This window comes from Anser cygnoides, chromosome 3 (genome assembly GCF_040182565.1).
Source record: "Anser cygnoides isolate HZ-2024a breed goose chromosome 3, Taihu_goose_T2T_genome, whole genome shotgun sequence".
NCBI classification, from domain to species: Eukaryota; Metazoa; Chordata; class Aves; order Anseriformes; family Anatidae; genus Anser; species Anser cygnoides.
The window spans coordinates 81,459,965-81,479,972 of NC_089875.1; the positions used below are offsets into that span (position 1 = coordinate 81,459,965).

The 20,008-nt window shown below is 37.6% G+C and overlaps 2 long non-coding RNA genes across 2 annotated transcripts; one reads left to right on the forward strand and one right to left on the reverse strand.

The window, feature by feature from the left end:
* Nucleotides 1-1,104: 1,104 nt before the first annotated feature.
* Nucleotides 1,105-6,781, reverse strand: LOC106035367 (uncharacterized). Its single transcript, XR_010830455.1, has 4 exons — nucleotides 6,749-6,781; nucleotides 3,271-3,320; nucleotides 1,563-1,624; nucleotides 1,105-1,473 (listed from the first exon to the last, which is right to left on the reverse strand). It is a non-coding gene; the product is annotated as an uncharacterized lncRNA (long non-coding RNA).
* Nucleotides 6,782-6,798: 17 nt separating this feature from the next.
* LOC125183105 (uncharacterized) lies at nucleotides 6,799-18,966 on the forward strand. The gene is made up of 3 exons (XR_007164293.2): nucleotides 6,799-7,117; nucleotides 12,755-12,883; nucleotides 15,616-18,966. It is a non-coding gene; the product is annotated as an uncharacterized lncRNA (long non-coding RNA).
* Nucleotides 18,967-20,008: the final 1,042 nt, after the last annotated feature.

Genomic DNA, 20,008 nt, shown 5'->3' on the forward strand with positions numbered 1-20,008 from the left:
AAAAAAAACGCTGCGCCACACAGCAGCTGGGAGAGTGAGAGGAGTGAGGAACAGCCTTGCAGGCACCAAGGCCAGTGAAGAAGGAGGGGGAGAGGTGCTCCAGGCGCCAGAGCAGAAGTCCCCTGCGGCCTGTGGTGAGGACCATGGTGAAGCAGGCTGTCCCCCTGCAGCCCATGGAGTACCACGGTGGAGCAGGGTTCCACGCTGCAGCCCGTGGAAGAGATAACGGTGGAGCAGGTGGACCTGCACTGATGGAGACTGCGGCCTGTGGAAGACCCCTGCCGGAGCAGATTCCGTGCCGGACCTCTAGCCTGTGGAAAGGAGACCATGCAGGAGCAGGTGGCCTGGCAGGAGCTGCTGCCCGTGGGGGATCCAGGTTGGAGCAGTTTGCTCCTGAGGGATGGACCCCGTGGTATGGACCCATATCTGGAGCAGTTCTTGAAGAGCTGCTGCCTGTGGGCAGCCCATGCCCGATCAGTTCAGCAAGGACTGCATCCCGTGGGAGGGACCCCACAGCACAGGGGACAAGAGTGACCGAGAAGGAGCGGCGGCGAAGAAGCGCTATAGACTGACCATAACCCCCATTCCCCCATTCCCCTGCGCCACTTGAGGGGAGGAGGTGGAAGAGGGTGGATGGGGGGGGAAGGTGCTTTTGGTTTCTTTCCTTTGTTTCTCACTTCTCTAGCTTCTTAGTAATAGGTAATAAATCTTACTATCTCCCTATGCTGAGTCTGTTTTGCCCGTCACGATAATTACTGTGCAATCTCCTTGTCCTTATCTCAACCCTTGAGCCCCTTTCATCGTATTTTCTCCCCGTTCCTCTTTGAGGAGGGGGAGTGAGAGAGCGGTTGTGGTGGAGCTCAGTCACCCACCCAAGTAAAACCACCACAGATATTAAGCTGGAATGATTATTTTAATTTATTTTTTAATTTTAAAACTGATTGGAGTTGCAAAATACAGGCTTTTGGTAAAACAGGTAAACCAAATCTATGCACACAAATTCTACAAAGAAAAAAAAAATGACATTTTCATGTTTTCTTTTTTATTTTATTTTATTTTATTCCTTGCCCCCCCCCCCGCCCCCCCCCCCCCCCCCCCCCGGAATTCTCAAAACTGTTCTCTACACAATAAATTCATTTCTCTCAATGTCTTTTGCCAGCAAATATGATATCATACATAGACCACAAGTTAGATAATTTCTCTTTATCTGAGATTCATAATTCTGCTAACTCAGAGTTCTACGTAACAATAAAGGAAAGAGAAAAAGATAATGAAATGCAGTTTACAGGCAATTAGTCAGACAGTGAAACTTTGCTTCATTCATACAGTATTACCAGACTGGTTCAATTAAACTCAGCAGCCCACAGGTATTCACAGATTTTTTTCTCCCCTCTTGAAGAGGCAGACATTCTTAATTTCATCAGTTCAGTAGAAAAGGACTTCTTTTGATGGTCTCAGGTGACAACTCTAATGCTATAAAAAGACAATTACATTTTCAGTATATTAATTTCAGGGTAGTGAAAAGGGGGAGGGGATTTAGGACTAAATGATTTCAAAAATACCTTTCAATCCTACTATATATTATTTCTATTTTTTTCAATACAGTATGTAACAGTTGCATAATCTACAAAAAGAAACAGGAGAATTTATGGTTAACTATATTTATATTGCAGTGTATAGTGATATGAACTAAGTAAAAGCTTTTAATATAAACACAGTGTTTATAGAGTAGGAAATTTAACTGTCCTGTTGAGCACATACAACAACAAGAAAATAAATGTAGAGGTGCATTTCATTAATCTTTGAATTTTGCATATTAAACCGTCTTGAGGAATTTTTCAAAAATTAATGTTAAAGTTTGTATTTGTGCATAAGCAAAGGGGAAAAAAATCACTCTGATTTTTTGTAATTCTGTTTCCTGATCCGATTATTTAAACACATTATTTGCATTAACATTTTGTAGTATGGATGAAAAGGCCCCATTTTGGCATGTGGAAGCACATGTGGGATCTGTTTCTTTCAATCTTTATAATTTAGATGATTTTTCTGAGAGAAGACTTTCATAGTCAATCAGTCCTCCCAGTCCCCTGTGGCTGCAGATAGAGAGTTCAGGGGATATTGCTCTGTGTGTGGATATGTATATCTCTGCTCACAAAAGAGCTGCCATTCCTGAGTGATTTGCAGCACAAGCATCTAAAGAGAAGTCATGATTGCCCAGAGGGTGACTGTGCTATAGTCACACACTACAATGGATAGCCCCCTCTGATTGATGAGTATGATAAGGTGTGTTGGCTGCTGATGATAACGTGCTTCTTAGGACTTCAACAGTTTTATCAGTGACTTAGAAAAATCATTGCTAAAACGGAAATACTATTTACAGTATTGGTCTTAAGAAAGCACTGGGGAATCAGGGGGCTTTTACATTTTTCCAAAATATTAATGCAGGATATTGGATATTTTTGTATTCATTTCTGTTAAAAGATTTATTTGGATTAAGTCCAGAATGAATTGTTTGAGTGCAGAGAAAGGGCTGATATATTGTATCATCACTGTGTTAACTAGGCAGTGACTATATATGCAGTTCCCTTTTTTTCCTTTTTTTTTTTTTCTTTTTCTTTTTGATTAAGAAAAGAATTGCCCCACAGGTGTTTCAGTGTGAAGCAATCACACACAATCTGAATACTACATGTATAAATTGAGCAATGTTTTCTTTTATTTTAAAAGTGTTGACATTGATTTCTTAAATATATGTAATGGAAACTACTCATTATTACCCACCATTTATCAGCTATTGCTCATAAACTGCAGAGGCAGCATTCCATAAAACCCATTATGCAGCTACTACAATGCCCCACTGATCTAAAAGTTGAGTGCATCAGCAAAACAGATAGAATATATCTCACTTTCCCACTTTTCAGAAGTTTAAGGGCAAATCCTTCTCTTTACAAATAGGCACAGGTATTAATTTTTAAAATTTGAGAACCTTTCAGATATTCAACAGTTGGACTCAATGATCTTTGCAGGTCCATTCCAACTGAACAAGTCTAATTTCTAATTACTGATTTATCACCTAAAAGTCAAATTTCTTATCATTCTGTAAGTAGTTGTAACACATTAAAAGCCACCAAGTATGAAGCTTTTCATTCTTTAGTGCATCCATGTTTTGTTTATATATAACACAAAGGATAAGCAGAAACTTTACATGATCCACATTGTCCAGCATAGCAAAAGCTGGAGAAATGTTGTTAACAAGAGATAAGTCCAACATACCCTCACAACGAGCTACTGCTGGATTACTTCAAGAACATTCTTTCCACTTCCTATACCAGAAAAAGGAAGATTTTAATTGTTGTATGAGATGATTCTGCTCGTTTATACCAATAAAAAGGGTTATCATCTTCTGTTCAGATACAGTAGGAACCAGTTCATTTGGTATTTCACACCATACCACAAAACAAACAAGGAAAAACCACACCCAAATACAACAACAACAACAACCAAAAGAAAAAGAAAGCCAAAACCAACCAAAGCCAAAACCAACCAAACAAAAAACACTTAGCCTGTTATATACAAAACTAGTGCTAATAGGTATACCATTTACATGAAGCAGTGAATTTATTACAGACAAAAGATTAATGTTACTAATCTTCTGCTAGGCATACTCTCAAAGTTAGTCTTCTACCTTCTTTGGTAAATAGAGACACTTTGGACTCCACAGAGAATGATTCATTCTACTTGTCTTTGGTGGAAACTGAGATGATGTCTTAAACCTGATGTCTCACAAAAGTTGGGTCAGACAAATCCCAGCAAGATGTTATAGTGATTAAATTGATGTTGTATTTGTGTTTCAGTACAACTGTAAAGTCTCAGACATCCTGGCACACACACACAGATAAGGTGAGAATCAACTGTGTCTTCAAGTGAATCATTGTTATACACCTTACCTATTTTTATGCAGCACAAGGTTTTATTAGTCAATCTGTTGCTGAAGAATATACAGGAATATATTTATGTAGAAGAAGAGAATTATTGCTATTGCACTTCACTTTGAAGATGACTTTCAAGGAAGTCTTAAGGAAGGCAAATCTGTTGAGAGGAAAGATACATTGGAAGGAATAGCCACTTAACGTTTTCCAGAGAATGTTATATATGCAGTGTATGCCACTGGAGTTAAGATGTTTCAGCTTAGAGAAGACTGATGGGAAACCACATGGCATCTTCCTCACAAGGTGAGTTGAGGGACAGGTGCTGATCTCTGCTCTCTGAGGACAGCGACAGGACCTGAGGAAACGGCATGGAGCTGTGACAGGGGAGGGTCAGGCTGGGTGTTAGGGAAAGGTTCTTCACCTAGAGGGTGGTTGGGCACTGGGACAGGCTCCCCAGGGCAGTGGTCATAGCACTGAACCTTCCAAAGTTCAAGAAACATTTGGACAATGCTCTCAGACATAGGTTTAATTTTTAGGTAGTCCCATATGGAGCCATGAGTTGGACTAGATGATCCTTGTGGGTCCCTTCCAACTCAGGATATTCTATGATTTTATTTTCTTCAAATTCATTATTTGATCACATACACTTGAAACAGCAAAGCTGCTTAGTGTACTAATATTATGGCATCGCTAAACATTTACAGTACTATGGTGACCTTTTATGCTGCCATCACACTGACAACTGTCCTGGAAACACTGTTCAGGTCTTAAAAGTGTGCTTCCAGTAGTTCTGCCACTGTTTTAGACGCTTTGTGAATTCAGTAGTCCAAAATAACAAATACAAACCATAGATTTACCTTACTCGTGTTTGATTCCCTATGCAGAAGAAACTATACAGATCTTAATATAGAAACCTAGTCATTTACTATTTGCTGGCATAATTTTACATTGCATTATCAGTGTTGACAGAGGGTGGTAGTATGAACATATGGCAGAATGTTCTTCGATTGTATTAAACTGATCACAAAATCACAACTTGCAGCTGTATTTCCCATCAATTTGAGATAATCTAAGTGTTTATCTCCACTGAAAGAGGGAAGCCTTTGTCCTTGTGATTCCCAGGTGCACGTTCTCACTGCTAACCTTGTTCCAACTCAAGCTATATTTTTTTACCAACTGTGAGCTATTGTTGGTGCCTGGCAGAAAATGAACCATAATCAAAGAAAAACATAGATAGTTTCCTATTCTGAGCTGGTGATCTGAAAGATCCTATGAAGGCCAGGTCTCACATGAGAATGACCATACTTCTAGAAGAAGCAGCAGGTGTAAGCAGAGGAAAAAGAAGGAAAGGGAATACATTTTCTCCTTCCCCCCTCCCTTTTTTTTTTTTTTCAGAAGCAAGTGATCAGATAAATTATCCTACTCATACTCAAGAAACCACAGTTTGAATATAAGAATAGCTAAATTCATGTGAATGAGTTATGTTTATCCATGCTTAACTGTGAAATTATTTGTAGAATATCACCTCTGTCTATTTTTCCTGAATCACCCATTCTGTCCTCAAGATATTAGCTGGAAGATTTCTAGTTTGAGGAATGCAAACAGGAAATATCCACCTGTATTTAGTGCTGCCAATATATACACAGTGGGTGAAGGGAGACCTTTAAGGTAGCTTGAACAAAGCACAAATACAAACAAGGAAGTAATGCAAATGGAGCCACAGAACAACTCAATCCATCTCATGTTCAAGGTCTCATTCAAGGCTGTCTTCAGAATCTAGGGTTACATAAGTTTCTATTTTTCATATGTTTGTTAGTTGCTGGGTATTTTTTGTTTGCTTGGTTTGTTTTTTTTTTTGTTTTCTCTTCTCCCAGATTTTCTACCTTCTTTATCTTTCTATATCATAAGGGTAAATTCAGAACATTCAAAGTTGCAGGAAAGATGTTAGAGTGTAGAATGTAACTCGCTTAACACTTTCTGTTTGAGCTTGCATTATGATTTAATACAGATGCTTGCTGATGCCGACAACTTCTATGTCTGTAGAACAGAATAATTTCTAATTAGCTGAAGGACTGCTTGCACATCTCATAATGCTGTATATTATTATTGCTCTAGGGAAGGATAGGAGATTGGACTCACCTGCACTTAAAAGTTTAGTATAAAATACTAATCTACAATACTTTTGTATTTTATGGTGGATGTCTTCAGAGACTGAAGTATCTCATTTCTCTTGGACAGGTGTTTTGAAATGGAATAATTTGCTCTTAGGAGTTACCTATCCCTTCTTATTGCTATAGCCAAAGCCTCGATTATTGGGTTATATCAGGCACAGCTGATATTATATTATTGGGTTATATTAGAGAATAAGCAAGATGATTCCAGAAAAGTAGGGATCTGTTTGCAGGCACTAATCTTTTGATAGCAGACACAGTAAATGTGATAAAAATTAAAGCTTCTATACCAACAAGCACAATATAGGTAACATGAGTTTTGAGAAATATTAAATAAGTCAGAGCATTCTGCTTTATTTCTATATTCCTTAACTTCCTAGTAAAGCTAGCAAAACAAACAAACAAATAAACAACTGTTGTGGTTTAACCCGGCTGGCAGCTAAACACCGCACAGCCGTTCGCTCACCCTCCCCCCTCCCTCTCTGGGATGGGGGAGAGAAACGGGAAAGTGAAGCCGGTGAGTTGAGATAAAGACAGTTTATTAAGACAGGAATATAATAATAACAATAATAATAATAATAGTGATAATGATAATAGTATTAATAATAATAATGTGTAAGAAAACAAGTGATGCACAATGCAATTGCTCACCACCCGCTGACCGATGCCCAGCCTATCCCCGAGCAGCCGGCCCCCCACCCCGGCCAGCCACCCCTATATATTGTTTAGCATGACGTCAGATGGTATGGAATACCCCTTTGGCCAGTTTGGGTCAGCTGTCCTGGGTCTGTCCCCTCCCAGCTCCTGCTGCACCCCCAGCCTGCTCGCTGGCAGGACAGAGCGAGAAGCCGAAAAGTCCTTGGCCTGGTGTAAACACTGCTCTGCAACAATTAAAACATCAGCATGTTATCAGCGCTCTTCTCATCCTAATCCAAAACATAGCACCCTACCAGCTACTATGAGGGAAAATTAACTCTGTCCTAACTGGAACCAGGACAACAACACACAAAAAGAAGCAAGGTAAGGCATGACTTAATAATTTTATATCATATTAATTCCAAATACTATGTTACTTTGAATGAAATGTAGTCACAGCAAGAAATCCCATTACAACTTCAAGAGCCTTGTATTATAAACTGTTTCTGCTGATTATTGGGAAATATTAGGAATAAATACTTTGTGTGTGTGTATGTGTTTTTAATCGCTCCAAAGTTTGGGTTTGATAGCACTCCCAATGACTCCTCTTGAAGTCTGTGTAATGTAATTCCATAGCTGATAGTCTGTTGATTTACAAATTTCCTACAGAAATCAAAATTGACTGACAATATAGATATAAAAAAATGCTATGTATAAAACTGCTACCAAACATCTCTTTTCAGGAGCTTCCTAACAGAGACTTGGTTTATGTTTTTGTTGTTATTTTTTCTAACTTACCACTTTCTGTCTTTCTTCTATACTCAACAGTTTCCAGTGAACTGCTCTCTTCATACATTTCTTTTGCTCTGCAGAACACTGATTTGGCAATTTCATGTGTATGGATAGATATTCAAAAGCCAACTGAAATCAATGGCACACAGAAAATCACCTACTCTTTAACTCTAGAGCCTTAGTCTGTGCTTTATTTCCAGTTAGGCACTAATGAGTGCAAATTCACTCTGTGGAGGCAACCACATGCATCCTGAAAGTCAAGTTTAAATCAATATGGCTCTGGACAGTTGTAGCAGAAGTTGCAGCTTGAAGGTGCAAGCAATTAGTTTGTAAGCACTTGAAGTGACTATCATATTGTGTACTTTGAAGATACCCACAATGGTCTTAGCATATTTGAGAAAATAAGATAAGATGCAAGATAAATGAAAGAGAGACAGACTCAACACTTTTCTGAAATCTTTCCTCAGATTTTACATTTTCAACACACACATACACATGTCACGGGCAGGGATGCCACCCACTAGATCAGATTGCCTAGGGCCCCATCCAACCTGCTCTTTAACACTGGCCCCCTTGGCCTGGTGCATCCACACAATACCACATTCCTGTTAAGTTACTGAATGTCATGAAATTAATGAGTTGCACTAAAGACATATGACAAACAAACTCTTAATATATCATGAAATTAACTTGAAAAATGAAACAGATGAAACTTCTTCAATGAGGTTGTCAAATTTTATTATCGTTTTTTGTTTTTAATAATGGGAGTTAGAATTTGGCAATTCAATAGCACATTGAATTTTATTTTTTTTTCTCTTTCAGAAGCATATTATGATGTGAACAGGAGAGCTGTCATTAACATAAAATTATCAGATTAATGATACAATAATATATTAAAAGGGATCATTAATTTCTCCCCTCAAAGTCTGAAAGATAAAATAAGATTTACTATAACATTGTTCACTGAGAAGTGCTTTTGTTTTGTGTTGTTTTGTTTTCCCACCGAATATTGTTTTTCTGTGATTTTTATTTCAGAAAAGCATTTACTTTTTAAGTGAAAAACTGTCACATCCTTTGATCATTATCGTAGAAATACAGTTATTCCTGTTTTCTGATTTCCTAAGATAGTATAATTTTCTGTGAGGCCCCTCAGGTAGAAATATTCAAAGAAATTCCAACAAGCTGTCAGTGAAATATTATCAATGTGATTCCTTCCAGTTCATTTCTATTAAGGTTAAAACATTTTTCCTCTTTGATGGATCATGAACTCCCTCCAGTTATTCACAATTCCATCACCTCTGGCCTGAGCAACACAATACTATGAAGAGCTCAGCTGTTACAGTATATTACATTTTGCCACCTTGAAAGCATTGTCTACCCATTCAATCTTTACCTGTTTTATTGCTCTACTCATAGACTATCATATTAAATTCAAGGGCTCTGACATCTTTTTCAAACAAGCCCAAACTTATTGAAAACTACGAAAAATATTTGTAGGTGTTCTTGGCATCTTCAGTCTTCTGCAATAAAGGCTTTTCTTTGCTTGCTTTTTAAAAAGCACTGTTATGCTGGTATAAGTAAGAGAAATAAATCTCATTAAAAAAATAAATCTAAAAAATCTTGTTACTGGGATATAGAAGAAACCCATAATCATTTGATATTCTTCTATATGTGTTGAATTTCTGTTGCTCATAATGATAAAAGCAATTAAATTGTAGATAGAATACTGTAGAGTTTATTCTTATTTCAGTTTAGGACAAACTATATTCCATACAAAATGAATTAATAACAGCACAAGAGCTTAGGATGTATTTTCGTCAGGTATGGAAACCAAAGTTGGTGACTGATAGAAGCTAACACTTTCTGAAGGTGTGAGTGATACGAATGATATTATCATAGCTGACTGGATGGAATGCAAAGAGTAAGCATATTACTAATCATCATCTCTAGTATCTGACGAGAAGCTTGACATGAACTGGCAATGTAGAGTTTCAGCCCAGAAAGCCAACCGTATCCTGGACTGCATCAAAAGAGAAGTGGCCAGCAGGCTGAGGGAGGTGATTCTCCCTCTCTGCTCTTGTGAGACCCCACCTGGAGTACTGTCTTCAGCTCTGGGGCTCCCAGAAGGACATGGAAGTCCTCCACAAGAAGGGCATGGAATTATTAGAACGAGTCCAGCAGAGGGCCAAAAAGATGATCAAGGGGCTGGAGCACCCCTCTTACAGAGACAGGCTGGGAGAGTTGGGTTTGTTCAGCCTGGAGAAGAGAAGGCTCCAGGGAGACCTTGTAGCAGCTTCCAATACCTAAAGGAGTCCTACAGGAAAGCTGGGGAGGGACTCTTTCAGGGAGTGTAGTGATAGGACAAGGGGGAATGGCTTTAAACTAAAAGAGAGTAGGTTTAGATTAGATATAAGGAGGAAATTCTTTACTGTGAGGGGGTGAGACACTGGTACAGGTTGCCCAGAGAAGCTGTGGATGCTCCATCCCTAAATGTGTTCAAAGCCAGGTTGGATGGGGTTTTGAGCAACCTGATCTAGTGGAAGATGTTCCTGTCCATGACAGGGTGATTGGAACTAGATGATTTTTAAGGTCCCTCCCAACCCAAACCATTCCATGATTCTGTGATCTGTACAGAATGCAAACACAGAAGACAATCTGGATGGAAATGTCATGTTATGACAGAATTTGGGATGGCTAACTAAAGCTCTCATATAACACTCAGCATGTTTTTTATCTTTTTCTTTCCAGCCAGAATATTGTGCACAATACGAATGAACTTCTGGGAGACAGTTAGCTGGTCTATTTGCATTTTGCAGTTACTTTTTAATGGATTCCTATATTTTCCTCATTTTTAGACTGTCATATGGCATGGATTAAAATACTAACAGGCACATTCATATCAGGTTGAAATCATCAAGCTTAAATAGCAGTTATCAATGAATTACTGTCAAGAAACTAGGAAGATGCTTGATGTTGGTGAGAGATCTATCTTACGTCCAGTGTAATTTAATGGTTTCATTAACAAATTAGATGACTTATCAACCTTGACACCCAACAGTAAGTGCTGCAAACACTTTGGAGGATAAGTTGTGAATTTAAATTGGTACTGATGAATTGAAGAAATAGTCAGAAGTCTTTAAGGTGAAATTCAACACAGCAAAGCAAAAAAAACACTACATACATAAAAAAAAGTATTAAAAAAATACATTGACAAAAGCAACCAGGATGGAAAAAAATATATATATATCTGTGATATAGTGGGCTGGAAGTTAGGTCAAATAAGCAATTACTGCTGCTGAAAAGACAAATAATATTTTCTGACATGCTAGGAAGTGTTTTGCAAACAAAAAAATGAGGTGAGGGATAATTATTCCTCTCCAAATAGTGCAGCTAAAGAACTGTTTCCAGTTTCAGATGTTGTTAGAAATCAGAGGAAAAAATGCGATACAGCAGAGAATAAAACTACAATACAGCAAACAGAACCAATGAATAAGGAATGAAAAACTTGGAGGACTGTGTTTGGTTAAAAAATAGAAGGCTGTGTGCCTGGAAGGGATGGAGAAATGAGTCTCAGAGACTTTATAACAATTTTCTAATATTAAAATGTTTCTTGTAAGGATAGTGACTTTTATGTGTATCCAATCTTTTGATTACCAGAATGAGAAGTTATTATTTTATTTTCAGAAGTGATGGTTTAGTTTAAGTGCTAGAAAAACTTTAAACTTGCTTTAGATGTGTTACTTGAACTTCTCTGGGAGTAAAGATTGGGCCCCTCTTTATTTCTGCATTTTTAAAGGTGATTTAGATTTGTACATTTTGCAGGTTGTCTATTTATCATTAAAAGAAATTATACCATAGTGAAAATATACACAGCTTTCTTTATTTACATATAACATCAAATGGGTTAACTATGTATATGCATATTCTCAGTAATGCTAAAGCAAGCTGATAAAGCGAAAAGAATTTTTTTTCCCCAATGATTCTTATAAAAACATAACATTATGAAGTTTTTCTATGCTTTTCATGAGATTTTACTCCAAAATTTATTTTCAGGATAAAATAGAGAAGGAATAAATTTAAAATGTCAAACTAAGTTGTAAAAATCTTTTTTTTTTTTTTAATGCTTATTATTGCATATTTTAGAACCATCTAATAGCTGCTTTAATTTTGGAAATCCATGAAACTGCAGTAAAAAATCTTAACGTAAGGACTGTAAAATAATAACAATAATAAATAATAATATTTCTCTGGAGAACATTTGTGCCAAAAGGAAATGTTTAAAGTTCATAAAGTAAGGCTGACACTGAAAATTTTTCTTCTGTTACAAACTAAGCAACTCAAACACTAATCATTTTAAAATTAATATCAATACTAAAACAAACAAACAAAAACAGGACAGCTTTTTTTTTTTAACAAAAGAAAGATTACAAGCAGAAATAAGATATTTGATTGTTTAAATTAAAAACAAAATAAACAAACAAACAAAAAACCAGCAAAATGAAAAAGCAGTTGAAGTGGGAGGCAGGAATACTGAAAAGAACCTCTTGCAGGACTTCAAGACTTGCTTAGGCCATGCTCTATTTTGTATCACTCTTTGGACATGGGATTTAGTATCAGGGACATAGCTTAAAAGAAACAATTCCTGTGCCCAAACCTCTTTTCAGGGATTTTGGAATGGCAAGGAGCATATAATTATGCTAAAATTAGACAAGAATAGGTAAAATAATGATATTTCAAAGGACCATTGGATGATCTCTAATTTCTGCTGGAGGTAAGACATCGGCACCTGTGTATATCTGCTGTATACATCTGCCTATCAGCTCCTGGCTCCTTTTCTCAAAGGGTGCTGTGATCTCACTGGTCATGTGAGCATGCATGCACTTATCAAGCAAGACTAATTCTGAAGTAAAAGCAGGTTGCTGAGGTCTGTGTGCTGACAAATTTTTAATATTTCCAAGGGTGGAGATTTCCCAGCCTCTTTGGGAAACCTGCTACAGTGCTTAACAACTACCACTGTGATTTTTTTTTCTTTATATCTAATAGAATTTCAGTTACTTCAATGCATTGACCTTGTTATTTTGTTGTGTGACCATGCTACACAAGGAACTTGCCTCCAATATCTCTCAGTCATCCTTGATCCACTCAAGAGTTCTTTCGGGTTAACTGTGTGCCCTAGAGATGAAGGGAAAAGCTTACTTACCAAATTTCCACACCTTTTTCTGTTTTAAGAGAAAAGCAGAGATGTTCCCAGGAACTTGTTACGCCTACGGTGAGTCAGAGACCTGAGGAGTGATGGACGGATACTGCATTTTTGGATTTGTGTAGGATCTGATGCCATTTTTCCCCAGTTAAATCACAGTAAGTAGTGCTTTCCCTGAGGGAAGAATGGGTGAATGAATGATGGGTGAATGGAAAAACTTAGTCCTCCCTCAGGCTTATATGCTAGGTAAATTTCCTTGAATGGACTTGCAAAAAGCCAGTTTACTTCACATACCCTACTTCTGGCGTCTTTACAAGCTAATTTTCACTATGCATTTCTCTTTTTCTCTGTCAAATATATTTACAAAACAGCATGTTGTTCTCAGTCTAAGCAGTATTCAAATACTACTTCACAAGTTGTCAAAAGCCTAGTCAGGCACTAAGAAAACCCAAACTCACATAATTAAGTTAAACTCAGAGCAAATGTTGTCAGTCTGTGTTTAGACTGAAGTTTGCTGCCTTTTTCAGATAGGAATGGACTGAAAGTTTGCTCTATTTTCAATTATACCAGTTGGTCCAAAAACAAAGACCAACTTTGTATTTCCTCATAAACATATATGTTTATATGTAAACATATATACACACATATATATATTTCCTTATAAATCTTGCTTCAACAAAGAAAACAAAATCATTGTAGAGTCAGATATTAGCCAGACTGACAAAAACCTGAAAATTATCAGTAATGCCTTTCTGCTATCCAAAAGTTGCAAAAATGAACTCTGGCTAAAAGATTAAAAGTCTGTTCTCCTGTTTGTTTCCCCATCGTCTGTTCTTCCCATTTCCCCATCACCTTCTAGCCAAGGTTTGAGTAGCACTTGTTGATAAAGCTAACTTAGTGGATTTGTGTAGTGGGTCTACATGGCAAGGTTTTGGTAGGAGGGGGCTGCATGGCATCTGTAAGAAGAACCCAGCAGCTGCCCGGTGTCAGATAAGAGACAGTTTCAGCTGGCTCCAAAAGGCACCAGCCACTGGCCCGAGCTAAGCCAATGAGCAATGCTGGTTGGGCCTGTGGAAGAGCAGATTAAAGGAAGAAGAAAAAACAAACAAACAAACAAAAAAACCCACAAACAAACAAACAAAAAAATGCTGTGCAACAGCAGCTGGGAGAGTGAGGACTGAGAAGTGGCCCTGCAGATCCTAAGATCAGTGCAGCAGGAGGGCAGGAGGTGCTCCAGGCACCAGAGCTGAAGTTCCCCTGTGGCCTGTGGAGAGGCCCCTGGTGGAGCAGGCTGTCCCCCTGCAGCCCATGGGTCCCACATGGAGCAGATCTCCACGCTGCAGCCCGTGGAGGAGCCCCCGGTGGAGCAGGTGGATGTGGCCTGGAGGAGGCTGCGGCCCATGGAGAGCCCCCGCAGGAGCAGGCCCCGGGCCGGAGCTGCAGCCCGTGGAGAGGAGCCCACGCAGGAGCAGGGGGTCTGGGGGGAGCTGCCGCCCGTGGGGGACGTGTGCTGGAGCAGTTTGCTCCTGGGGGATGGACCCCGTGGTACGGAGCCATGTTGGAGCAATTGTTGAAGAGCTGCTGCAGCCTGTGGGCAGCCCCCGCAGGCTCAGTTTGGGAAGGACGGCATCCCGTGGGAGGGACCCCACGTGGAGCAGGGGCGGAGAGTGACCGTGAAGGAGCGGTGGAGGTGAAGCGTTAGGGACTAACCACAGCCCTCATTCCCCTGTGCTGCTCAGGGGGAAGAGATGGAAGAGGGTGGATTGGAGTATAGTCCAAAGCTGGGAAAACTTGTGGATTTCAACTCTGTGTGCTTAATGGTGGGGCACACAGGGCCCGAAGCTACAGACAACAGGGGGAAGGTGTTTTTAGTTTGTTTTCTTTGTCTCTAACTTCTCTAGCTTGTTAGTGATAGATTTCTGTAATCTCCCTACTCTGAGTCTGTTTTGCCCATGATGATAATTTTTGAGTGATGTCCCTGTCTTATCTCAGCCCTTGAGCCCTTTTCTTCATATTTTCTCCCTCTTTCCCATTGAGGAGGTAAAGTGAGAGAGAGAAGTTCTGGTGGAGCTCAGCTGCCCAGCTGCGTAAAACCAACAGTTTCAGTGTCTGGATTTCTCTGAGTGCAGAAGACTCAATTAAAATGTGTCAGACACTAGGCTAGTGCAGATTTTAAGCTAGCGCATACAGATTTTTTTTCTAATCTTTCTAAAAAAAACTTTCATATTAATAGAACTGGGTTTCTAGCACATATTCATCTACTGCTTGCTGTGTTGCAAAGGTAAATTCTAGTCAAATTTCTAGTTTATGAAATAAAGGAGGGTCTGTTTCATGTCAGCACAGGATATATTCTCTACCACTTAGGTTCCATTAGTGGTCAGAACCTAAAAGCACAAGAAAATGAAGAACACGTTAAGCTTTTTCTTCCCCAGCCTATCAGCAGAAGAATCCTGGACAAATTCCTGTGCAAAGGAGTTGCCACAATACCTGGAATAAGTTGCAGTTAGCTATTTTTTTTTTCAGCCGTGTAGAAGTGCCTGCTCTATGGCTTTTTATTCATTTCTTCCTTCTCCTTCTTCCTTCTTCCTTCTTCCTTCTTCCTTCTTCCTTCTCCTTCTCCTTCTCCTTCTCCTTCTCCTTCTCCTTCTCCTTCTCCTTTTCTTCTTTTCTTCTTCTTCTTTTCTTCTTCTTCTTTTCTTCTTCTGCTTCTTCTTCTTCTTCTGCTTCTTCTTCTTCTCTCTTCTTCTTCTTCTTCTGCTTCTTCTGCTTCTTCTTTTCTTCTTCTTCTTCTTCCTATTTATTACTATTACTACTTTCTTCTATCACATTTTCCCATAATGGAAATAGTAGGGGAAATTATTCCCCTGAAAAATAACCTCTTTGGTTTCAGATTGTTTACAGACTGGTCTAATTCACCCTACGAATGCAGAGACATGCATACTATACACTGGAAGAGGAGGAAAGACATAGAGAGGTCCTGGGGAGCGTCAACTTCTGCTGTGGAAACTAAAGTACAGAGGGTGTATTTAATAAATAAATAAATAAAAATCACAAACCACACAAATGAATATAAATACTGAGGTACTTTTACTGTTTACTCATGATCTGTGGAATTATTTGTAACCGGTACTATAAGAAATAGACATAAACTTTCTCAAAAACAAACAAACAAAGCCATGCCTCCCATAATGCTTCTTTACTGTTTTCCTGACTTGGTATAACATTTACAATGTAAAGCTCCTGGGAATGTTAAGAAATTTCACTTTATTAATATGAGGCATATAGGACTCTCACTATATGAAATCTTTTGGACTCCCCAGGGGTGAGAAAGGATCAAAACAGTCCCTCTGTAAACCAGCGGTATTAATAATTTATTAATTTTTGTATTATGTTATATTAAGACCAGCATTATTTATGTATTGTAATGATACATCGTGAAATCTGTACTGATGGTATTCTGTCACACATTGTAAATACACCAGAACACTATAGAGAAAACATGCAATGCATGGGTATGAAAGTTATGAAAGGTATGCAGTCTGAGTGCAGGGCACAGGCAGCCATTCCATTAACTACATCTTTGGATGATGGAGTTCCTTCCACATCCAGTCAGGTTGCATCTGTTCTGGAGTGAGCTAACCAATCTGGACACAATTAATATATTTTTTTTTGTTAGTCTCTTGAGGGGAGTTGTGCAGAAGTTACTGACCATTCCGTATCCACTCAGGAGAAATAATTCTATTAATGGATACTGTACCTGTCTCACAAGAACTAGCAGTTCTTCAGGCATCTGTCCCATGGCACCATCAGGATAGTGTGTTTCAGTAAGAGAGAAAGACATCGAACCGAGATACTGAGTAGGTAACATCAATAGAACCACTTGACTTGAAAGTGACCATAGAATTACACTTTCCTCAAGCCTATTTGCTAGTGGAAGTAATGTGGATACACATTTTTTTTATGTACAATATGTAAAATAGACTTTTTTTTTTTCCCTACATTACAAAGTTTTCAGCAATATCTTTGAAAGGAATTAGTGTATCTCATCTTCTCTGAGAAACTTCTTTTATCCTGAAAGAAACCTTACCTATGAGAAATTGCAGCTAGTATTAGGTTGCATTGTCAATCTCATTAGACATAGTTCTCATTTCAGTTTGACTTACAGTATGATAAATCAGAAGCAGCTTCTTTAAAACAAAGAAAGACCTTGAGTCATGTCAAACCTAGTGAGCAAGTCCTATGCAAATGCCATCAAGCTTTTGCAATGCTCAACTGATAAACAGTGTGTGGATCACAGTCTACCATTTTTATTCTGGGCTTTAAAAGAGGTACAGGCAGTGAAATTACTGTTCCATTTGCGCCAGGCCTCCTGCATAAAACTATAATTCAGAAGACTTGATTTTTATATCTCCTTTTCTGTGTATGTTTATTGCTTCTATTTTACTTGGTTAAAATCTCTACCACCTTCCATATATTGTGTGCCAGCACACATATGAAGTTATTTCTAATATTGAATTAATCCTATATCCTTTAATAATAGGATGCTAATAACGTTTTGGTTTACTGTTATCCTTAAGATTTACTTTTTTTATTTTTATTTTATTTATATGTACATCTTAAACTGCATTACTTATCAAATTGTTTCAATGGTAGAATAGCACAAATACTGATTTGAATATACTCCAAGGAACACTGCTTAGGAGAAAACCTCCTTGAAATGTAAGAAACAGTATGAAAAAATGCATATACAATATTTGATAACAAATGAGAGCATCCAGATCTAAGTGGAAGGATGTCATCATTTTCGGATTGATTTTTAAATGACTTTGGTTGTTGCCAGTTATCCTGGTTTAATTCTTTGTTTGATAAGAAGTTCTGAGAGTGAAAACATGCTTTGAATATTTATTGCAATTTAAGTTGCTAAAGAAACATATTTAATCTCAAAAATGCAAATTCTATATAAAATATTTACATTTCTTTCATTAAATAAGGTGAATTCTCATACTTCTTTAATTTTCTTGTCTTTTTTTTTTTTTTTCTTGAAGAATGAGATAAAGAAAACCCCAATAAATATTATATTTTCTTTTTTAAATCCTTCTGGCCTTCTCTGATTTAAAGTATTCCATGACATCATCGGCTACAACTGTTTTATGCAGTATGTGACTGCCTGAATACCATAATTAAGAGGGGTAGGCTACTTTCAAATGAAAAGAAACAAGAACCTTTTTGCAACACATTCCCCAAAGCTTTTATTAAAGAAAAACCTGTTTCATTTACACTGGTACAAATGTGTGGACATCTAGAGTGGCTATATCTATTGGATTTTGTAGGTCATAAAATTATTTTCTCCTCCTGATTTTTCTGAGCTCTATTCTCAGTTCCATAAATGCCTTCAAGTTGCTCCATACATTTTGTAAATACCTGTTATTTTTAATTATAATTTTCATGTCTGCAGTCCTTTAGAGACCTACTCTGGAACCAGGGCCTAATGGAGTACCTATAAACAAGACACTATTGGAAACAGAGACATGGTCTTAAAGGTCTTAAAACTGAAGGTGTCAATCTTGCAATGAATTACGCATGCCTTTAACTTTATGTGTCAAGAATAAAACCACTATAATGTCCTGTCAGCTAGGAATGGGGAAAAAAATCTCACTCCCAGCTAACACTTGTGGTTGAATAACTTACTGTAGACTCAGCTCTCCGGGCAGAGCTCAATATATGTCATGGGAAAACATGTCACACTTATGCAGACAGAAAAACACTTCTGTTTGTTGCTGCTGAATTTCCATTTAAAAGTGTTGGCAACTTGCTCATAACAATTTAATTTCACGTTTGCTTTCAATTACGAAAAATGTGAACAATATAACAATGTTAACATTTAATTGCAATTTTTTTATTATTTTTTTTTAAGCTTGATGTGACTTCTGACTTTTATCTTTCCTATAGGAATGCCATTCTATGAAAATATGCACTTAAAAATAACATGACATTTATGAAATATGTATCATTTTAACAATGAATAGTAATTTTCACAATTTTCAATGTAATTTTCACTTGCTGATCAACATTAATATGACAGTAATCGCTAACTACACATTGCAGTTTCATTATATTTCTATGCAATTTATTTATTTATTTATTTATTTATTTATTATGGGAACCATCATGGCCAGGGTTTTTGTTTGCAAGTAGACCATTTAAAATATGAATACCTATCTCTGCCTAAAAATACGCAGTGATTTAACAATAAAAACTCAGTCCTTGGAAGTGGTTTAGAAATAATCTGCAGATAAAACTGATATTTAAAGAATAGAAATTTACTGAAATTATTCCTAATGTTACAAGTCAAAATTCCCTCTTTTCCAAAGAGCTCTTCAAAATCCTCATGAGCCCTAACTCCTCCATTAAGTAACGTTGTTGTAAGTCAGCTTCTTTAGTTTCCTGGTTAGGTCCTTAGTGGCTGGTCTGTCTATGAGTATTTGGTTTGATCCCATTTTGTTCCATGTAACTTCCTATTCTCATATAGTCATAGGCTCTGAGTCTAACTCTCAGTGGAACAGTAAGATACAAACAGGATGACTTTAATGTGTTTTTTAATATACATTCATATGTATATAAGCATGTATGTCTCTATATTTACTGTGATATGAAAGATACAAGATTGTATGTGTACCATAGTCTTCAAATATGACAATTTGGTAGGGAAGATTGTTAAAGCCCAAAACCCCAGCAGAATTTTGTCCCAGTTTTGGAATAACTCTGAAGTAAACTAAGTCTTCCACATACATATTTCTGATATTTTAGTACTTGTGGCCTAGTACAGCACTTGCAATTTTTTGTGTGTGGTCAGCTGTCAGATAAATTGTAGACAGTAGATCTTTGCCTCAATTAGATCAACACATAAGTATTGAACTAGTAAAAAAATCAAGTACCTTTTTTTTTTTTTTTTTTGGATTCCCTCACAGTTTAAATTCTGTTTAAATTTGGCCTTGGGAATCATTGGTTGAGGAAAATGGTCTTTGGTCAAATTTTTGTAGAGCAAGTATTCAGTTTTTACAGAAAGGTCCTAAATACAGACATATATAGAAGATTGTGGAATAGCAAATGCAGATGCAGAAACAAGGACTGCCCACACAAATTGACTCATTATGAAATATATATTTGTCTGAATATCATTGAGCAAGTTGTGGGATTTTTCTTCAAAAAAATTATTTTCCTTTCTATACACACCTATTGTAAATATCTATGTTGCTATGTATCAATCTAACATTTTGGCCTTT